General features: G+C 53.3%; 2 long non-coding RNA genes across 3 annotated transcripts in view; one reads left to right on the top strand and one right to left on the bottom strand.

Moving 5' to 3' along the window:
* The window catches only part of LOC122226952, a 36,339-nt gene that overhangs the window by 6,735 nt on the left and 12,204 nt on the right, over window positions 1-17,400 (top strand). The window contains exon 4 of one of the 2 annotated variants that reach the window (XR_006205829.1): window positions 2,116-2,545. The exons of the other annotated variant lie outside the window; for it this stretch is intronic. This is a non-coding gene — a long non-coding RNA (uncharacterized LOC122226952). Of the gene's footprint in view, window positions 1-2,115; window positions 2,546-17,400 lie in introns of those variants that run through there. 2 annotated transcript variants of the gene reach the window in all.
* Window positions 1,722-17,048, bottom strand: LOC122226953. Its single transcript, XR_006205830.1, has 5 exons — window positions 16,981-17,048; window positions 16,128-16,214; window positions 6,128-6,427; window positions 2,314-2,383; window positions 1,722-1,795 (listed from the first exon to the last, which is right to left on the bottom strand). It is a non-coding gene; the product is annotated as an uncharacterized LOC122226953 (long non-coding RNA).

Here is a 17,400-nt window from a genome sequence, read left to right as displayed (position 1 = left end):
TATTGCTATCAGATTATCACTATAAGAAATGTTAAAGGGAGTCTTTTGGGCAGGAAGAAAATAATACCAGATGGAGATCTGGATTTTTATACAAAGGAATGAAGAGTACCAGAAATGATAAACGTACAGGTAAAAGTGAAACAGTAAAAATATCTTGTAGGGGCACCTGTGTGGCTTTGTCAGTTAACCATCAGACTCTTGATTTCGGCTCAGGACATGATCTCAGGTTCGTGAGATCGAGCCCGATGTTGGGCTTTGTGCTGACACACAAAGGGGAGGGGCAGAAAGAGAGGGAGACATAGAATCCGAAGCAGGCCCCAGGCTCTGAGCTGTCATCGCAGAGCCCAATGCGGGGCTCAAACTCACAAACCGTGAGATCATGACCTGAGCCGAAGTCAGACTAACAGACTGAGCCACCCAGGTGCCCCTGATTGACTTTAAATAAAAAATAATAACAGCAGAGTAGGAGACTTACAGAATATGTAGCAGAAAATGCATACAAATAACACAAGAGCCAACGGGGGAAACGACAGTGCCTTATTTTAAGATTTTTATACTACATGTGAAGTGGCAGCATATCATTTGACAGTAACCTATAATAAGTTGCCGATGGGGACACATAGAAAGCAAATAGCAAGATGGTAAGTTTGAACCCAGTTCTCCGACATTCTGCCAGTCGTGTGTGATTATTGCACAGCTCCGTGCCCCAGACAACAGCGTGCTGTCCGCACGCCAGCACCCCCTCAGCACCACTCACTGGTCTTGCTCATGGCAGAGAGCCGTGTCTGTATGTTGGTCACGTCCAGAGGCTCCTTCTCGCGGCCCTGTCTCCCCAGCCCTCCTGCTCTGACCCCTTGCTGCACTTCTGCACCCCGCCATCCAGGTCGGGGAAGAGTCTCAGCCTGTTAGTCTGCAGGTATCTAAGTCCAAGACACGAGGGTCTTCCTGGTATTTAGCTGCCACTCGTGGACCTGGAGGGGTTGCTTTCTTTTCTGCGCAAAGCTTGTGGCTGGTAGTACCAGGAATGTGCTGTCTCGATCCTGTCTCCTTGACCGCGTATTTCTCAGCTGCCCCGCGTCTCTGGGAAGGCCTCGTAGGGACAGCTACAGGTTTTTTGTGGGAAGAGAACGCAGAGCCTGCTTGCATTGCGTAGGTGCTGAACATACATCTGTTGAAGGGATTTCGCCATCCCTGAGCCTATGGGGAGGCTGGTGGCTAAGCGAGTTGCTCGCTGGTCAGGGGCTCAGCTGGGCTTGGGTCTAGGACCTTCTGAGCCCCACTCTGGTGCTACATTCATGCTGGACACGGTCTCTGGCAGTGGTCCGGCTCTGCTCTGCGGTGCCGCTGCTGAGGGGGGGATGGGTACAGCTTTCTGCAGGTATAGCTGGTTCTTGGGGGTGATGGCCCCTCTTTGTGCTGCAGGCCTGGAAGGACCCGTCAACTGCCTACCCTCCTCCCCGACGGAGGTTTCTGGATCCCTCCAGCCTCCTGGGTCAGACAGCTCCACCCCGTCCTTACCTGTCCCACCTTTCCTGGCCCCCTCTTGGAATTAGTAGCTGCCTGGGGGGGCCAGCGGTCATTGCTGTTAGTTCCTGCTCTTGGCTGCTGGGTAGCAATGCCCAGGCAGGAGAGTCTCTTCTCTGCTGTTTTCTAAGAACGCAGGGGCTTCCTCCAATCTCCTGACCCCACTCTCCTGATCACCCCCTTCCCTTTGGTGATAAGGGGCAGCTGGGGACACAGCACAAGACCTTCTCCTGTGTGAAGAACTGCTAGTCTGTGGCTCACGAGTTTTCTGCTGACAACCAGACAAGAGACCTAAGGTGAATGCGCTCCAGAATCCCAACGCATTGGCAATTTTCTCTCCTTAGCTCAGAACACCCCTTGTGCTCCCCCCTTGCCACCAGGGGCCCCCTCAATCCATACCATAAAATGTACAGTGTCAGTTTGTTCGACTAAGGATCCTGCTGAGTATTTAATCCTTATTTAACGCTGATGTTTATTTTATTGTAGAGTTTAAATTAATCAGCCTCAGGATACAAAATTAGATAAGGCAGGGATTTAGGTCCCCTGGAATGATTCATTGCACATCAAGCTTTCTTAACTCTTTGGCTGCAGGGGGGAAGTGTCTGTATATTTCCTGGAAGAGCTGCCCCGGGGCTGGCCAAGTGAGCTGCTGTGCTCCCTCCTCGCCAGCCTCCCAGCCGGGCATGGTGCGCTCCGATGCAGGGGTTGAAAATACATCTTAACAGTAAGAAATCCTCACAAAAGGGAAGAGAGATAACATGAAAGTAGGAAAAAGTCCAAAGAACCTACCTGTAATTCTACCACCTGAAGATCACCGTTGTTACCATCCGGGCACGTTTCCTTTCATTCTTTATCAGCCCTTTGGAACGATTACGCGGTGTTACGAACGCACAAACCCGTGTAGAGAACAATGATATCAAACTTTCCCATACCTGCCGGTGAAGCTTAATGCATGCCAGCTTTATGACACGTTTGCTGCAGAGTGCATTTTAAGGACATAATACAATGTAGCTTTTATTGATGCTTGACTTACGTGCCCCTTATGTATTCTACCTGCCTCTTTCCTCCTCGCTGTTCTGAAGTCAGTGTCTCCCCTTTTCACGCGTGTTTTTTACACGGAGTACGCATATGCCCATGAAGGGCGCATAGTCTTTTGTTTGGTTTTGAATTAAAAAAAATTTTTTTTAGGTCTATTTATTATTGAGAGACAGAGAGACACAGAGCGCGAGCAGGGGAGGGTTAGAGAGAGGGGGGAGACACAGAATCCGAAGCAGGCTCCAGGTTCCGAGCTGTCAGCACAGAGCCCGACTTGGGGCCGGAACTCACAAACTGCAAGATGGTGACCTGAGCCGAAGTCGGTCACCCAACCAACTGAGCCACCCAGGCGCCCCTGTTTGGTTTTGAATTTTTACACAAACAGTGGTCCACACGTATTCTTCTGCATATGCTTTTCCCCTTCACCCTGATTTTTCAGAGGAGTCTAGAGTTGTGCGTCTCTGACAAGCAGGTGGTGCTCCCCTCCCCCAGATGCTGCTGACGTCCTGGTCCCCTGGTGAGGTGGGGTCTTGGGACCTGTCCGTCTTTATTTGTGCCGGTGAGATGCAGCCGACCAATGTCCGAGGCTGGGGTGCCCCCTACACTCTCACCTGCAGCTTGCAAACTCGCTCATCTTCCATCCACATTTGTTGTGTACCTCATATTTTGCCCACGGGGTGGGTGTGAAATAATATTTCCTTGCTGTTTTAGGTTGCGGTTCCCTCATTACTATGCAGTGGCATACCCTGCGTTACATTTGTTACCCTTTTGGGTTTCTTCCTCCATGAATGGTTTCTTTGTCTCTGGCTCATTTTTCTACTGGGTTTTCGGTTTCCCCTTGCTGACCCGTATGATTTTTTTTTTTTTTTTTTTGTCATCTGGAAATCAGTGCTTTTGTGGCCAAATACATTTTAAGTATGTCTTCCCTATTTGTGCACTATGATTGTCTTTTAACTTTATTCATGGTCTCCTTTGTCAGATCAAAATTCTACTTTTAAGGGCTGTCAGTATTTTTCTTTCTTTTTTAAAAATGTTTAAATGTTGATTTATTTTTGAGAGAGAGACAGAGCACAAGCAGGGGAGGGGCAGAGAGAGAGGGAGACACAGAATCGGAAGCAGACTCCAGGCTCTGAGCTGACAGCACAGAACCCAATGTGGGGCTCAAACTCACAAACTGGGAGATCATGACCTGAACTGAAGTTGGACACTTAACTGACTGAGCCATCCGGGAGCCCCTGTCAATATTTTTCTTTATGGTGTTTGTTTTTTGTGTTTAATTAAAAAAAAAAAAAAAACAAACCTGTGTCTGTCTACTCTGCTGTTATAAAAACACTGTCCTGCATTTTCTTCTAAAAACTGAAGATTTGTTTTTCACCTTTTGTTTGTAATCCTTTCGTCACGTGTTCTGTAGGAAGTGAGGTAGGGATCTGTATTCGTTAGCTCCTGTGCATAACAATGAGCGCAATTCTCAGGATCCCTGCAGAAGTGGGCTGGAATCTGGGCTGGCCAGGCAGTTTGGCTCAGGATACAGCAGGTGTCCTGGTGTCCCTCCTGGGGCCAGGGGCCAGCCTGGGCACGTCCTTCTCATGGCAATGGCAGCAGCACAGAAGGCAAAGGGGGCACGGAGGTCGCTGGAGACCCGGACTCGGAACTGGCACCTGTCACTACCACCACATTCCATTGACCAAAGCAAGTCACGTGGCCCCAGCAGAAGCCGGGGTGCGGGAAGTTCAAGTGTGGCCCTCATTTCTGCTGGTTGTCACCGTGCACATATCAGAAGGTGCATTTGCAGAAGGGAGGCACTAAATGGATAGTGGACTCGAGGGAATGAAGACGGCGTGGGGGGAGCGAGAAGGGACGGACCGTATTTGGCGTGAACGAACTGTCTTCGTGTCGGTCCCTTCCTGTCATCCTCCCTTAGGACATGGTTCATCTCCACTCTCTTAACCGGGCATTCCGGGCGACAGCAGAAAGGTGTGCATCCCTTCTGGCGGAAGGTTTCAGAGGCAGGCTGTGGCCAATCCGGCTTTCTTTTCTCAGCCTCTGGAACTGTGCAAGCAGCTTTGGCACAAGTGTCCCCTCTGTCTGAGTCCCTGGGTGACTATGATGAGCCCCCCCAACCCCGCCTCTCCCTGTGGTCCTGAGACAGCCATGAAACCCGAGTGGAGCTAGTTGTTGGTTAAGCGCTGAGAATTTTTTACGTTCCAGCAGCATGAATGGCCCGTCCTGAGTGACGCGTGGCCCCACCGAATCCCCCACACAGCCCGTGAGACAAGTGGGTGTTTCCCTTACTTCACAGATGAAGGAAATCTCACAGCGAGGGATGGCATTGGGATTGGAACCCAGTTCTGTCTAAGTTCAAAAAAGGGGATTAAAATAAATCATTGGGGGGAGGGGGGCGGGGGGAGCGTCTGGGTGGCTCAGTTGGCCGAGCGTCTGATTCTTAGTCTTGGCTCAGGTTGTGATCTCATGGCTTCGTGGGTTTGAGCCCCAAGTGGGGCTCTGTGCTGACAGCATGGAGCCTGCTTGGGATTCTCTCTCTCCCCCTCTCTCTGCCCTTCCCCACTCAGACAGAGTCTCTGTCTCTCTCAAAATGAATAAATAAACTTAAAAAATAAAATAAAATGTAAATCATTGACGTGTGGCTCATTGGACGGTGCTGGGGATGTTTCTGGTTCAGAGGCAGGAGGATTATAAATCCACACGTCAAGTTTTTCCTTTTGTAAAAACAACCAGAAGTTTCACCTGCAATGATGCCCAAGAAGGTCCTTAAAAAGTGAAAAGGCCTGGGTGGGTTGGACTTCAGTTATCATTCCTGACCCCTGGGACATGTCTCCTGTTCCTTTTTTGAGAAGCCAGCCTGGGGCCAGACCTCAACAAGCTGCTGTCTCAGGGGGCAGCCCCACAGAGCACAGGAGTCCGGGGATCACCTCAGGGGTGTCCCCACAGAGCCCAGGAGCCCAGGTCACCTCAGGGGTGGCCCCACAGAGCCCAGGAGCCTGGGGGCACCTCGGAGGGGCCCCATAGAGCACAGGAGCCCGGGGTCACCTTGGGGGCGACCCTACAGAGCACAGAAGCTTGGGGGGTCACCTCGGGGCGGCCCCCCAGAGCACAGGAGCCTGGGGTCCCCTCGGGGCAGGCCTACAGAGCACAGGAGCTTGGGGGGTCACCTCGGGGGCGGCCCTACAGAGCACAGGAGCCCGGGGTCACCTTGGGGGCGGCCCTACAGAGCACAGAAGCTTGGGGGGTCACCTCGGGGCGGCCCCCCAGAGCACAGGAGCCTGGGGTCCCCTCGGGGGCAGGCCTACAGAGCACAGGAGCTTGGGGGGTCACCTCGGGGGCGGCCCTACAGAGCACAGGAGCCCGGGGTCACCTTGGGGGCGGCCCTACAGAGCACAGAAGCTTGGGGGGTCACCTCGGGGCGGCCCCACAGAGCACAGGAGCCTGGGGTCCCCTCGGGGGCGGCCCTACAGAGCACAGGAGCCCGGGGGCAGCTCGGAGGGGCCCCACAGGGCACAGGAGCCCGGGGTTCTGCTCCTGCCGACACACCGGCTTAGCAGGTCCTCACCGAGTGCTGTGTGTGCAGAACGCCACACTGAGCCTGTGAGATGAATAAGCCTTCGTGTTTGCCTTCGGTTCGCTGGGAGGAAGATGGTCCCCCTCCTCCGGGCCAGCTTCCTTCCGCAGCCCCCGAGCAGGTGCTTCTCCTGTGCGTTTTCCTAGAGCCCCGTGCGGCTCTCTGTGCTGTTTGTGCTGCCTCTTCCCTCTGCTCAGACGGCGCGCTCCCTCCCTGCGGGCACAGAGTGGAGAGTCCACCTCTGGTCCCCCGTCTCACCGGTCCTGCGCATAGTAGGTACCCAGCAGACACCTGGGGCGGGGGAGAAGGAAGCACACGATGTACCCCTGTCTGCCCTGCTGCCCCCCTGTACACACAGGTGCATGCGTGCACACACAGGCACACACAGGGCAAACGGGCATGCACACATGTGGACACAAACACGCGACGTGTGAGCACGTGTATCCGTGCTGCACACGCACACACAGGTGCACAGCCCTGCTGATGGCTGACGGCTGGGGGGAGGGGACCTGGTCCTTGGGGCCGTTTTTCCCTCTGGGTGATGGTGCTTCGACTTCCTGACTGTCCACACCAGCAGCCAATAAGAAGAACCCTCTCTGCTCAATTGCAGGCTCTTCTGGACCTTTCATTCATATTTTATAAGCAGGTGTTTATTTTCCTGGGCAGTCTCGATTCTGCCATCAAATGCCTGGTTCTGAGGCCAGGGGCGCTCTGAGATCGCCCATTTGGCTGACCACTTTACGAAGCTTGTGCGTTCTGGCTGAATCCTGCTGGCTCTGATGAGCCCTGAGAGCTGAGGCCCAGCACCCGCCGTTCATGCTCTGTCCGGAAGACGTGGTCCTCTGAGCCACCAGCTGCTTGTCGTGGACACCGTGACACCCGCTTTCCACGAGCCACACACCCTGCCCAGGGCCGGGCCTCTCAGCCCCTCACCCCAGCACACCTGTCTCTGTGCACCAGGGCAGGACCCCAGCAAGGGGTGCTCGGGGGGTTGGGGAAGAAGCACGAGTGGTCTTGGCATGATTCTCTGGGAGGAGAAGTGGTGGCCGGGTGCCCCCGTCGTTAGCTGGGGTCAGGTCACCGACTGAGGCATTTGGAAAAATGGGTAATGAACAGTCCCATGACCCGGGAGCCTGAGCGGCTGTGCTCCAATCCGGGAAGAGCCCTGGGGTCCCGGGAACTGTGCCTTGTCAGAGGCCACTGGGGAGGCAGCCTGACACCCCCACAGGGCTCCGCGGCTGTGCGGTGGAGGGGGGGAGGGCTCCTCACATGTGATTAGAAGCATCCAGGAGACGTTTATAATTGAAATACTCAGGGCCTTGGGAAGTCTGGCCCAGCGAATGCAAGGTCAAAGGCATCCTCAAAGCAGCCCTTAGGCACGGGGCCCTGGCAAGGCTGTGGAACGAAGCTTCCGGGAAAAGGGGCTCGTGGCATGCGGGACTGTGGTGGGGAAGACGCCGGCTTTGGACACAGGCAGCACTGGGCCCTCATCTTGGCTTCTGGAACGATTTGCTCCGGGCCGTTTTGTCACTGAGCCCTGGCCTCAGTCCTCTGCTCCTGGACGTGGGCCGGACCACCTGCTCTGCCGGGCCGTCCTGGAAGCACCTGGCACTCGAGGGGTCCCGGTGAGAACAGAGCTTTGGAGTCAGGCAGTGTGGACCTGGCCTGAGAGCAAGCTGTCTACGCCTCTGTGAGGGGAGTGAGTGTTCCTCCTTCCTTCCAGGGCCGGCCAGGATTTTCCTCCTCGGTCATCCCCCTGACTGATGTTTGCCGCAAGCCAGGGCCCCAGGAGGGGTGCGGGGTGGGAGGCTGGGGGCTGGAGCCAGGGCCTTGGCTCTTGTGTCCGGCTGGAAGGCAGCAGTGGTGTTAAGGCTTCTCGTGGGTCCCCGGAGCGGGCCCCAGGCAGCTCGTGATCACTAATTTCCCTAGCAATTATGGTCACAGCAATCATCATGAAGGTTCATTTGCGCTTAATGTGAATGTGTACCACGTGTCATTTGCAGGGGTCGAGAGAGTGGTTAGGGCCCAGGGGGAGGAGGTGGCTCCTGGCAGGGACAGGTTGTCTTACAGAGTCTGTGGTTGGGGTGGGGGTGTCGACCGAATTTCCCCGGAGGTAAGAGGGCAGGCGTATGGGGTGGGGGGGGGGGGAAGAGAGAGAGAGAGAGAGAGAGAGAGCTCACATACCCAGTACTGGGATGCATGGGAAATTCTCAGGCAAAGACTCACTTCCCCCCAGCACCACGAGGCCCCAGATGCTGTTGCAGATGTGGCCGGAAGCAGGAGAGGGAGTTGGCTCTGGGGTTCACCGCACGCCTGGCAGGAGCCCAGAACATTCACCGAGGGGTGCGCAGCTCGATGTGTGTGTTCGGGTGTGAGACGGCTGTGCAGCCCATGCAGATCTGAGCAGTGGGTCCTGGGGGTCAGCACGGGGTCAGGACGAGGAGGATGTACGTCTGGCCTCGTGCTTTTGTCACTCACTAAACCTGCGTGACATTTTACCTATTCTCTCTCTCTCTCTCTCTCTCTCTCTCTCTCTCTCTCTCTCTCTCATCTATCTGTCTCTCTATCATCTGTCTGTCTGTCTATCATCTATTATCTATTATCTATCATCTATCTATGTATCTATCTATCATCCATCTCTATCTATCTGTCATCACCTATCGTTTATTTTGAGAGAGAGCATGTACACTCCTGCGGGAGAGAGGGGCAGAGAGAGGAAGAGAGAATCCCAAGCAGGCAAGCTGCTAGCACAGAACCTGACATGGGTTTCAAACCCACAAACCCAGCGATCATGACCTGAGCCAAAACCAGGAGTCGGTCGCTAAGCCGACTGAGCCACCCAGGTGCCCCCCGAGAACATTTTAGAGGTGAGGGTCTGGAGGCTCAGGGAAGTGGGATGTTCCACCAGAGCCACACCACACTAAGTGCAGGAGGTGACATTGGAACCATGTCTGTCTGGGTTTGTCATGCCAGGCTGCTGGCCTCCCCCGGGGACGGATCTGGCAGATGATAGGAGGCAGCTCGTGGATGCCAGATCTGACCACCGTGTCTGGCTCTGGACCCTGTGGGCTAGCTGCCCGGAGGACTTGCAGGGGTAGGGCCAGCAGAGCAGGGGCCAAAGCAGTCAGGGCCACCGGTGGGGTGGGCCCTGGGCCGCGGGACTGGCCGTTGGGTGAATTTGAGGCCAAGCCCGGAGTTGCTACCCTGGATTGAACTATGTCCTCCCTCACCCCTCAACCCACACATTTCAATTCTTCACCCCCAGACCTCAGAATGTGACTTTCTTTGGAAATAGGGTCGTTGTAGGCAATAGTTAGTTAAGATGAGGTCATGCTGGAGGAAGGTGGCCCATCTCGCACAGGACTGGTGTCCTTATAGAGGGGAAATTCGGACACAAAGACACGCACAGAGGAGAACTCCACGTGGAGCCTGAGTGAGGCTTGTACAGCCAGGGACACCATGGATGGCCAGCAAACCCCCAACAGCCAGGGCCAGGCCCGGAACAGACTCTCCCTGAGAACCTCCGGAAGGAACCGGACTTACTGACGCCTTGATCTTGGACTTGTGGCCTCCAGAACGGTGAGGCAGTAAACTTCTGGTGTTTAAATCACTCAGTCCGTGGTTCTTTGTTCCGACAGCCTCAGTAACTAAGGTCCGGCTGGGGGTGGCCTCTGCCCGAGGGCGGGAGAGGCCAGGCGATGCCATCCACGTCTGAGCGGAAGCTTTCAGGGCCGCTTCAGCCGTTCCGTCCCCGACCTGCGTCCTTCTGCCATGAGGTGGTGCTCCTGCAGCCTGGATCCTGGGGGAAGGAGCCTCGGCCAACGTGCGACACACAAGGGAGTGCATCCCGATGCAGCTGTGAAGTTCGGCAGCCGCAACGGCTGCCCGGTCTGGCAGGTGGTGACCAACGGAAGGCCAAGGCCCCTGCTTGCGAGGTTGGGGGTCAGGGTGCCGGGAGATTCCCGGATTCGGTCTCCCTGGGTCCTCCTGTCCTTGCTACGTGTGGACTTAGGCCTCCTGGAGGGCGGGCCCGGGCTGGGCCACAGGGCACATTCGGTGAAGACTTACCGGAAGGCGGGAGGAAGGCTCTTGCAGCAGACGAGGCCGTTCCTGTCCCAGGCAGTTGTCGCCCAGGGGCCAAGACTGTTTTGTAACAGCAGCGTGATTTACTCATGTGCTAATCCATGCTGTCTCCTCAGGGCTCTGTGTTCCTACCTGCAGGCCTCTGGGTTTTCTGTTGGCTTCAAGGGTCTCTGCTAAATCCTTAAACAGAACCGCAGGAGGGCCACCTGCGTGGCACAGCTGGTTGAGCGTGTGAGGCTGATTTCTGCTGGGTTCATGGGATCAAACCCTGCATCTGGCTCTGCTCTGACAGCTCGGAACCTGCTTGGGATTCTCTCTCTCTCTCCCTCTCTCTCTGACCCTTCCTTGCTCTCTCTCTTTCTCTCAAAATAAATAAATACACATTAAAAAAAAAAAAAGAACCACAGGAAGCCGGCCCCAGGGCCAGCGGGCTCCCCACCTGCCTGTGGGGATGTGAGATCAGGTACAAATGGCCTCTGTGCCGTGGGCGTGTCTCATTCATTTACTTGCTTAGCGGTTCTTCCCCGAGCACCTGCTGTGCGTCCGGCACTGTCCTGGGTGCAAGGCGTACCGTGGTGATGGAGACAGGTGAGACCCCTGGGCTTAGAGGGTTCCATTCTCATGGGAGACGTAGGCCACGGAAAAATAAAGATGATTTTATCAAGTGACAAGTGCTGAGGGGAGAACAGATCAGGGCATTGGAATCTGTGAGGTTAGGAGAGAGGGAGGGGTTGGCCTGGTGAGACCAGCATGGAGACCGTACCGGGGGGGCCGGCCAGCCCTGAGGTGACCTCCAGGAAGAGCATTTTAGGGAGAAGGAACAGCAAGTGAAAGGCCCGGGTGGGAGTGTGCCTTGAGGTGGGCGTGGCCGAGCTGTAGGGACTGAGGAGGTCACCACACAGCAGCTGAGGGACCCCCACTCTTGGGCTTTAGCCTACAGAAGCGCCCACACCCCTGGAGGGGGCCTGGCTGGGAAGGGACAGGATTCACAGCAGGGGAGGGTTTCCCCAGAAGGGGTAGAGGAAGGACTGTTTCATGAGAGAGATTCATAGCGGCTACCTTCTGTGGGGTCTCCGTGTGCGCCATGCCCGGTCCTAATACGTGTTTTGTTTAATCCCTGCACTGATGGAAAGTAGCAGAGTGGAGGAACACAGACCCTGATGCCACTCAGTCCTTCTGGTGACCTGGAAAGTTCTCTTCCTTTCTCTCTCTTCAGTGTCCTCATCTGGCAGATGGGCTGATGATGTTCCTGCCTCAGTGGGTTGCTGCTGAGGGGGACACATCAAGTTCACACTTAGGGCAGCTCCAGGCACTGAACACTACTGGCCCACTTTCCAGATGAGCAGAGTGGGGAACAGAGAGGGGAGTTATGCCACGTGCCCAAGGTTACCTGGCCAGCTAGTGGCCAAGTCAGCATCGAGCCCAGGTCATCTGGTCCCACTGGAGCCACTCACCCACCTGTTATACTCCGATGCGCCATTTTCCACGGTGATGGAGTTACCACTGGAATGGAAGCCATGGTCCCCGTGTTGACTCTGACTCCTCTTGGGGCTGCTCTTGTCTGCCCCCGTCTCCTCTTTCCTGGGCCCCCATGTCGCTCAGCCCCACAGGTAGATTCTTTAGAAGTCCCCTTTGGGTCTGCTCTTTCCTCCCACTGCTGCCCTGCTGCCCACTCCTCTCCTCCCTCCACACCCCATGGGAAGCACGGGGCAGGATGATGGTGCATAAACTCAGAAGTCAGTCCTCAGCACCTATCTCACGAACTGAATGAAATTGGGGGCCTGAGAATCTTTGCTGCATAATTAGTCTAGGAAGAGAATAAGTCTCAAAGTGAGAGATAACTGAAGACTTATCCAGTTTCTCATCCTGAGTCCATCTTTCAGGGCCGTAATCTTGTGGAGTTGCAAATATGTGCTTTTTCGGGGGCCAGACGGTCACATGAATGAGTGGATTGAACCTGCTTTGATACAATAGGTAGTTGTGGAAAAGTGAGTAATGTGACCAAATACAAAATATTTGTGCTAAGTTTCAGTCTTGGACCACCATTAGAGACCCCTGGCAGATAGGGAATGGGTTGGGGGAGCTCACCCCACACAGGGATGTTGTACAAGACTGTGAGCCCTAAGTCAAGGAACCTGGCAGTGGGGATCAGCATTGTCCATGTATTGGGGGATTGATCGAGTATATGGGGGCAGACAGTCACAAATATTTTGGCTGAGGGCTGTGTTGAAGAAGCTTAAGCCATGGTCCATCCTTGGGTTGACATTTTGATGGACAGACCACAGATGGACCTCTGAGTGCTCTGAGAAGGGAACAGTGTGACTCAAAATGGAGGGTGAAATATCAAAACTGGTCCTAGGCAGGATTACCTGGGCACAAGGGGCCTGTGGCCTCCGGCTTCCTCTCTCTCTCACGCAATGTCTCTGGCTGATGTGCTCTGATCCCAAGCACACTGTGTGGCACCAAAATTTACTCAAGAATCAAGAAGAAATAGAAAGCCTGAGGAGTCCTATAACATGAAGAAAATGACATCTTTCCCAAAGAAAGCACCAGGCCCAGATGGTTGTATGGATGAGTTTTACAAACTTTCAAAGAACTGATGATTCTAATTGTGTGCCACACAGCTGGAGCTGGAATATTGTCACTTGATTTTTCATGAACCATGTTTCCAAACTCTGCAAGCTTGAAGGTTGATTGGCATATGTGTTGGAAAAGCTGTGAACGTTGTGGGATTCCTTGGGATTTTAGTGTTAAGAGAGGCCTTGTCTGCATTAGCTTTTCATTTATTAACAGTTACCAGTTAATGGAGATTCTTCATGCATTTATCTACAGCCCTATTTTACAGGAACAGAGGCATATTATACACATTATTCTGCACCTACATTTTTTACTTTAGACCATATGTTTGGCATTGTTTTTGAGTGCCCTTTCTTTATTTATTCTTTTAAAAAAATCAGCTGCAAAGCATTCTGGGTTCTAATATAGATGGCTGTATTTTAAATAGCCCAGCTTCAGGGGCACCTGGATGCCTCTGCGGCTTGAGTGTCCAACCCTTGATTTCGGCTTAGGTCATTTATGATGCCAGGGTTGGGAGATCAAGCCCCATGTCAGGCTCTGCACTGAGCATGGAGCCTGCTTAAGATTCTCTCCCCCACCTGCCTCCCTTTCTCTCTCTCTCTCTCTCTCTCTCTCTCTCTCTCCCTCTTCCCCTCTCCCCTGCTTGTGGTCTCTCTCTCTCTCTCTCTCAAAAAAAAAAAAAAATTAACATGGCTTCTGTTGAAGACCATGGAGGCAATCTCCAGATTTTTGTTCATTAAAGCAGTAGTATAATAATTAGAATTACTCATATGTAAGTTCAGACATGAGGAATGTATCAGCAGGGTAAGTTTCTGGAAGTGAAATTGTCGAATCAGATACATTCATTTGGAATTTTGGTAGATACTGTTCAATCACAATCAATAAAACTCTACCAATTCATAGTCCCAGCCACAGTTTTTGAGTACTGCTGTAACTACTCCAAGAAGGTTTATCAAATTTTTGATCTTTTCCAAGCTGATGAGTGAAAAATGTTACCTCGTGATTTTGCTTTTCTCTTATTATGAGTGAGGTTGGTCATATTTCCATATATTTAAGAGCCATTTAGAGCTCCTTTTCTGTGAACCATCATTTTCTATTGGGCTAGTTTCTCTGGGACTTTTTTTCTTTCCAGATTTTTATAGAAACTCTATTTAATACAGAAATTAAATCTACACATAAAGGAATTGGAAGTATTTTTGTGGTTTATCCTTAAGGAACAAAACAAAACAAAACAGAACAGAACAAAACAAAACAAGACAAAACAAAACTCTGTTTATGGTAGCTTTTACCCAGCAGAAAAGTTTAATCTTTATGTGGTTGATTTAGCATTTATTCTTTTTCTTTTTTTGAGGGATGGGGGCAGAGGGAGGGAGAGAGAGAGTCTTAAATAGGTTCCATGCCCAGCGTTGAGCCCGAGTCAAGGCTCATTCTCCCAACCATGAGATCATGACCTGAGCCAAAATCAAGAGTTGAATCCTTAACTGACTGAGCCACCCAGGTGCCCGGTGTTTTAGCATTTATTCTTTTAAATTTTTTTTAATGTTTATTCATTTTTGAGAGATGAAGAGAGACAGAGCATGAGTGGGGGAGGGGCAGAGAGAGAGGAGACACAGAATCCAAGGCTCCAGGCTCTGAACTGTCAGCAGAGAACCCAACATGGGACTTGAACCCACAGACCACGAGATGATGACCTGAGCCGAAGTCAGACACTTAACTGACTGAGCCACCCAGGTGCCCCTAGCATTTATTCTTTTGTAGTTCCTGGATTTTGTATCTTTGTTAGAAAGACCTTTCTTTGTTGTGAGATTTGTTTGTTTGTTTGTTTGTTTGTTTGTTTGTTTGTTAAGCCACGGTTTCATCAATTCTTTAGGGCTTTCTTCCTTCTTTCCTTTCTTCCTTCCTCCCTCCTTCCCCTCTCCCTCTCTGCCTTCCTTCCTTGTTTCTTTTTTTTTTTTTCTTTTTCCATCATTTAAATGTTTGACTCATCTGTTACTTTCTTTGGTACAAAGTTTGAGGTAAGACTCATCTTTCTTATTTTTTTTTCAGATGGTTCCCGAGTTAGATTTCTATAATGCAAATTGGATAGAACTGTTCCCTACTGCAGATGTTTTGTCCACACCTCCTGCTACAGGGCATAAAGCTGATTCTGGCCCCCGCCACCTTAGTTCTAGCTCGACCCTCACGCTCCTGCTGCCTGAGAAGTAACACATGTGCTTCTATCAGTGTCTCTCCCACCTTTTCTTCTAGGTATTGGGACAAAGGAGGGGTTAGCAGAGAGCAGGGAAGGTGCATAAATCCACCAGGACACCAGACTCTTGGAATATTTATTTCCTATGTAGAGTATAGACTGTAGCTGCCATGGGGGACGTGTCTCTGAGGGGCTTGGCCAGGTGGCTTCTTCCCCTCCTACCTCCCCGCCTTCCTGGAAGTGCTCTCTCTCTCTCTTTCTCTCTCTCTCTCTGGCTTCTGCGTGTTTTTTGTTCACTGCCAGGGCAGCACCACTAAACTTTGCCAAGAGCATCAGGGAAGGCATCCAGCTTCCTGACATTTACCAAGTGAAATGGCCCTCCTACCAAACCAAAACACCCACCAATTAGATTTCAAATTATCCTCGAAGCCCTCCATCAATGTCACGTAAGATCCGGCTCATTGGGATCAAGAGACTGGTGTCCATCCATTCATTCTCCTGCTCCTTGGATGCCGGCCGCGATGGCTGCTGATGTTCAGCGGCGCTTCCTGGTCCTGATGCCCTCTGTGCCCCTCCTCCCCGTATCCTAGCAACGCTTCCCAGCAGCCTCCCTCCATCACACGCTCAGGTGGTGTTTCTGGAGCAAGTCTCTGCCAGGGATTATCTTGGAGGAAGTGGGGGGGGGGGGCGAGCATTTCCAGACCCCAGAGAGGCTGTATGAGCTGCAGAGGTCAGAGGAGCTGGGCCGCACCTCCTCGTGTCCTCTGGCCTGGACGCACCCCGAGTCACCTGCACCCGCAGCCAGCAGGGTACGGTGCATTCAGACAGAGCATTATTCCTCTTATCTCCTCAGCCTGGGTCACATTAATCATTTTCTCAGGGCCCCACAGATACGTCAGCTCAGGCTGGCTCACGCCTTTTCGAGCGCCAGACTCGGAGGCGTGGTGCTCAGCCGTCCTCTTCTCCAGACTCTCCCGCTGGCCAGCTGGGCACCCTTAGGCACGGACCTGACCTCTGTGCCTCAGTTTCCTCAATGTACACAATGAAGATGCTTTTAGCACCCCCGTATCAGGGGTGTCGTGACAGCTGAGTGATGTGATACGAAAAGGTGCTTAGGTTGCTTTCACATTAGCGATTACTCACCGTTCTCGCTGGTCCGACGTATCGACTAGAATTAGCTGCACCCAGTTATCTTCAGTGCTTTAGAGGAGCGCAGAGGGTCAGGGCTCCCTGGAGAGGGAAGGACACGCACATCTGCAAACAGTGAGTTTTGGGGTCGGGATGACCTGGGCTGAAATTCTGGCCTGCCACTCACCAGCTGAGTGACCCGGGACAGGTTACCTACCCTCTCTGAGCTTCAGTTTCTTTACAGGCAAAGAGGGGATTAAAATGCCTGCTTGCAGGGTTCTTGTCAAGGTCAGAAAGTGCCCTGCCTGGGGCCAGGCACACAGGGAACACTCAAAAAGAAACAACAAAGGCAGCTGCCTCCGTGAAGGTGTCCTCATCCCGGGCCCCCCTTGAAACGGCCCTCCTCTGCGGTTTGGGACCCATACGGACATCACCGCCTCTTGAGTCGGTCCCGAGTCCCACTGGTGCCTCCCGGCATCTGAAGCCAGCCCCCTTGGATGCACCTGACCCCTAAATCCTTTCTTCTGGGGACCGCCGGGGAAACTGAGTCTTCCTCCCCCAGAAGGGACTTCCTGACTTGGGGTCACTCTGGCTTTCATGGCTCTTCACGACCGACCGGCTGCTTCCTCCTGCACCGCTGGTTCCTCGGCTGCCCCGCAGGCAGAGCCACAGGGCTAGCCTGGCCCCTTTCTTCCCCAGTGTAGCCTGCTCACACCTCCGCACCCCTGCAGGCTCAGGTCTCTGGCTGAGAACGCCCCTCCCCGTCAACTAGAATGTCACACTTTCCCATGAAGCCCAGCCCACATCCCCGCCTGCCTGGCCAGCCCTGACCCTCCACACCCCTCCGTTCCCTCTCCTCGAGAGGCACCTGGACACTGTGTCGGGGGTGGGACCCCCGTGCTGAGTGCATTTCCTGCGTTATTCCAGACTCACCCCTGCCCTGCTTTACCAAAGAGGAGACGGGGGTCACAGTTCAGCTGTGCAGCTAGACTCAAGTCTCTTGTGACACCAACGTCATGTCACTGGTAACAATCCCGGGGGCTGGCCTGGTTTACCCCTGCAGCCCGACCCCACCCATCCTGTCTTGCCTCCTCTGAGAGCCGGTGGGGGCAGCAGGGAGGCCCTGCTCGGTGTCCTCCATGGGGACACGGTTTCCAGGGTGGCATGTGGTGGCATCGGGGCCTCAGACTTCAATCACTCGTGCCGTTTCTCCTGCTTGAACCCACCGAGGCTCCCAGTTTGCACCTCCGAGCCTACCCAGCTTTGTGGCTCCTGACCTTCAGCTGGG

The sequence above is a fragment of the Panthera leo genome, chromosome C1 (genome assembly GCF_018350215.1).
Source record: "Panthera leo isolate Ple1 chromosome C1, P.leo_Ple1_pat1.1, whole genome shotgun sequence".
Lineage (NCBI taxonomy): Eukaryota > Metazoa > Chordata > Mammalia > Carnivora > Felidae > Panthera > Panthera leo.
This window is presented reverse-complemented; position numbering and strand designations above follow the sequence as displayed.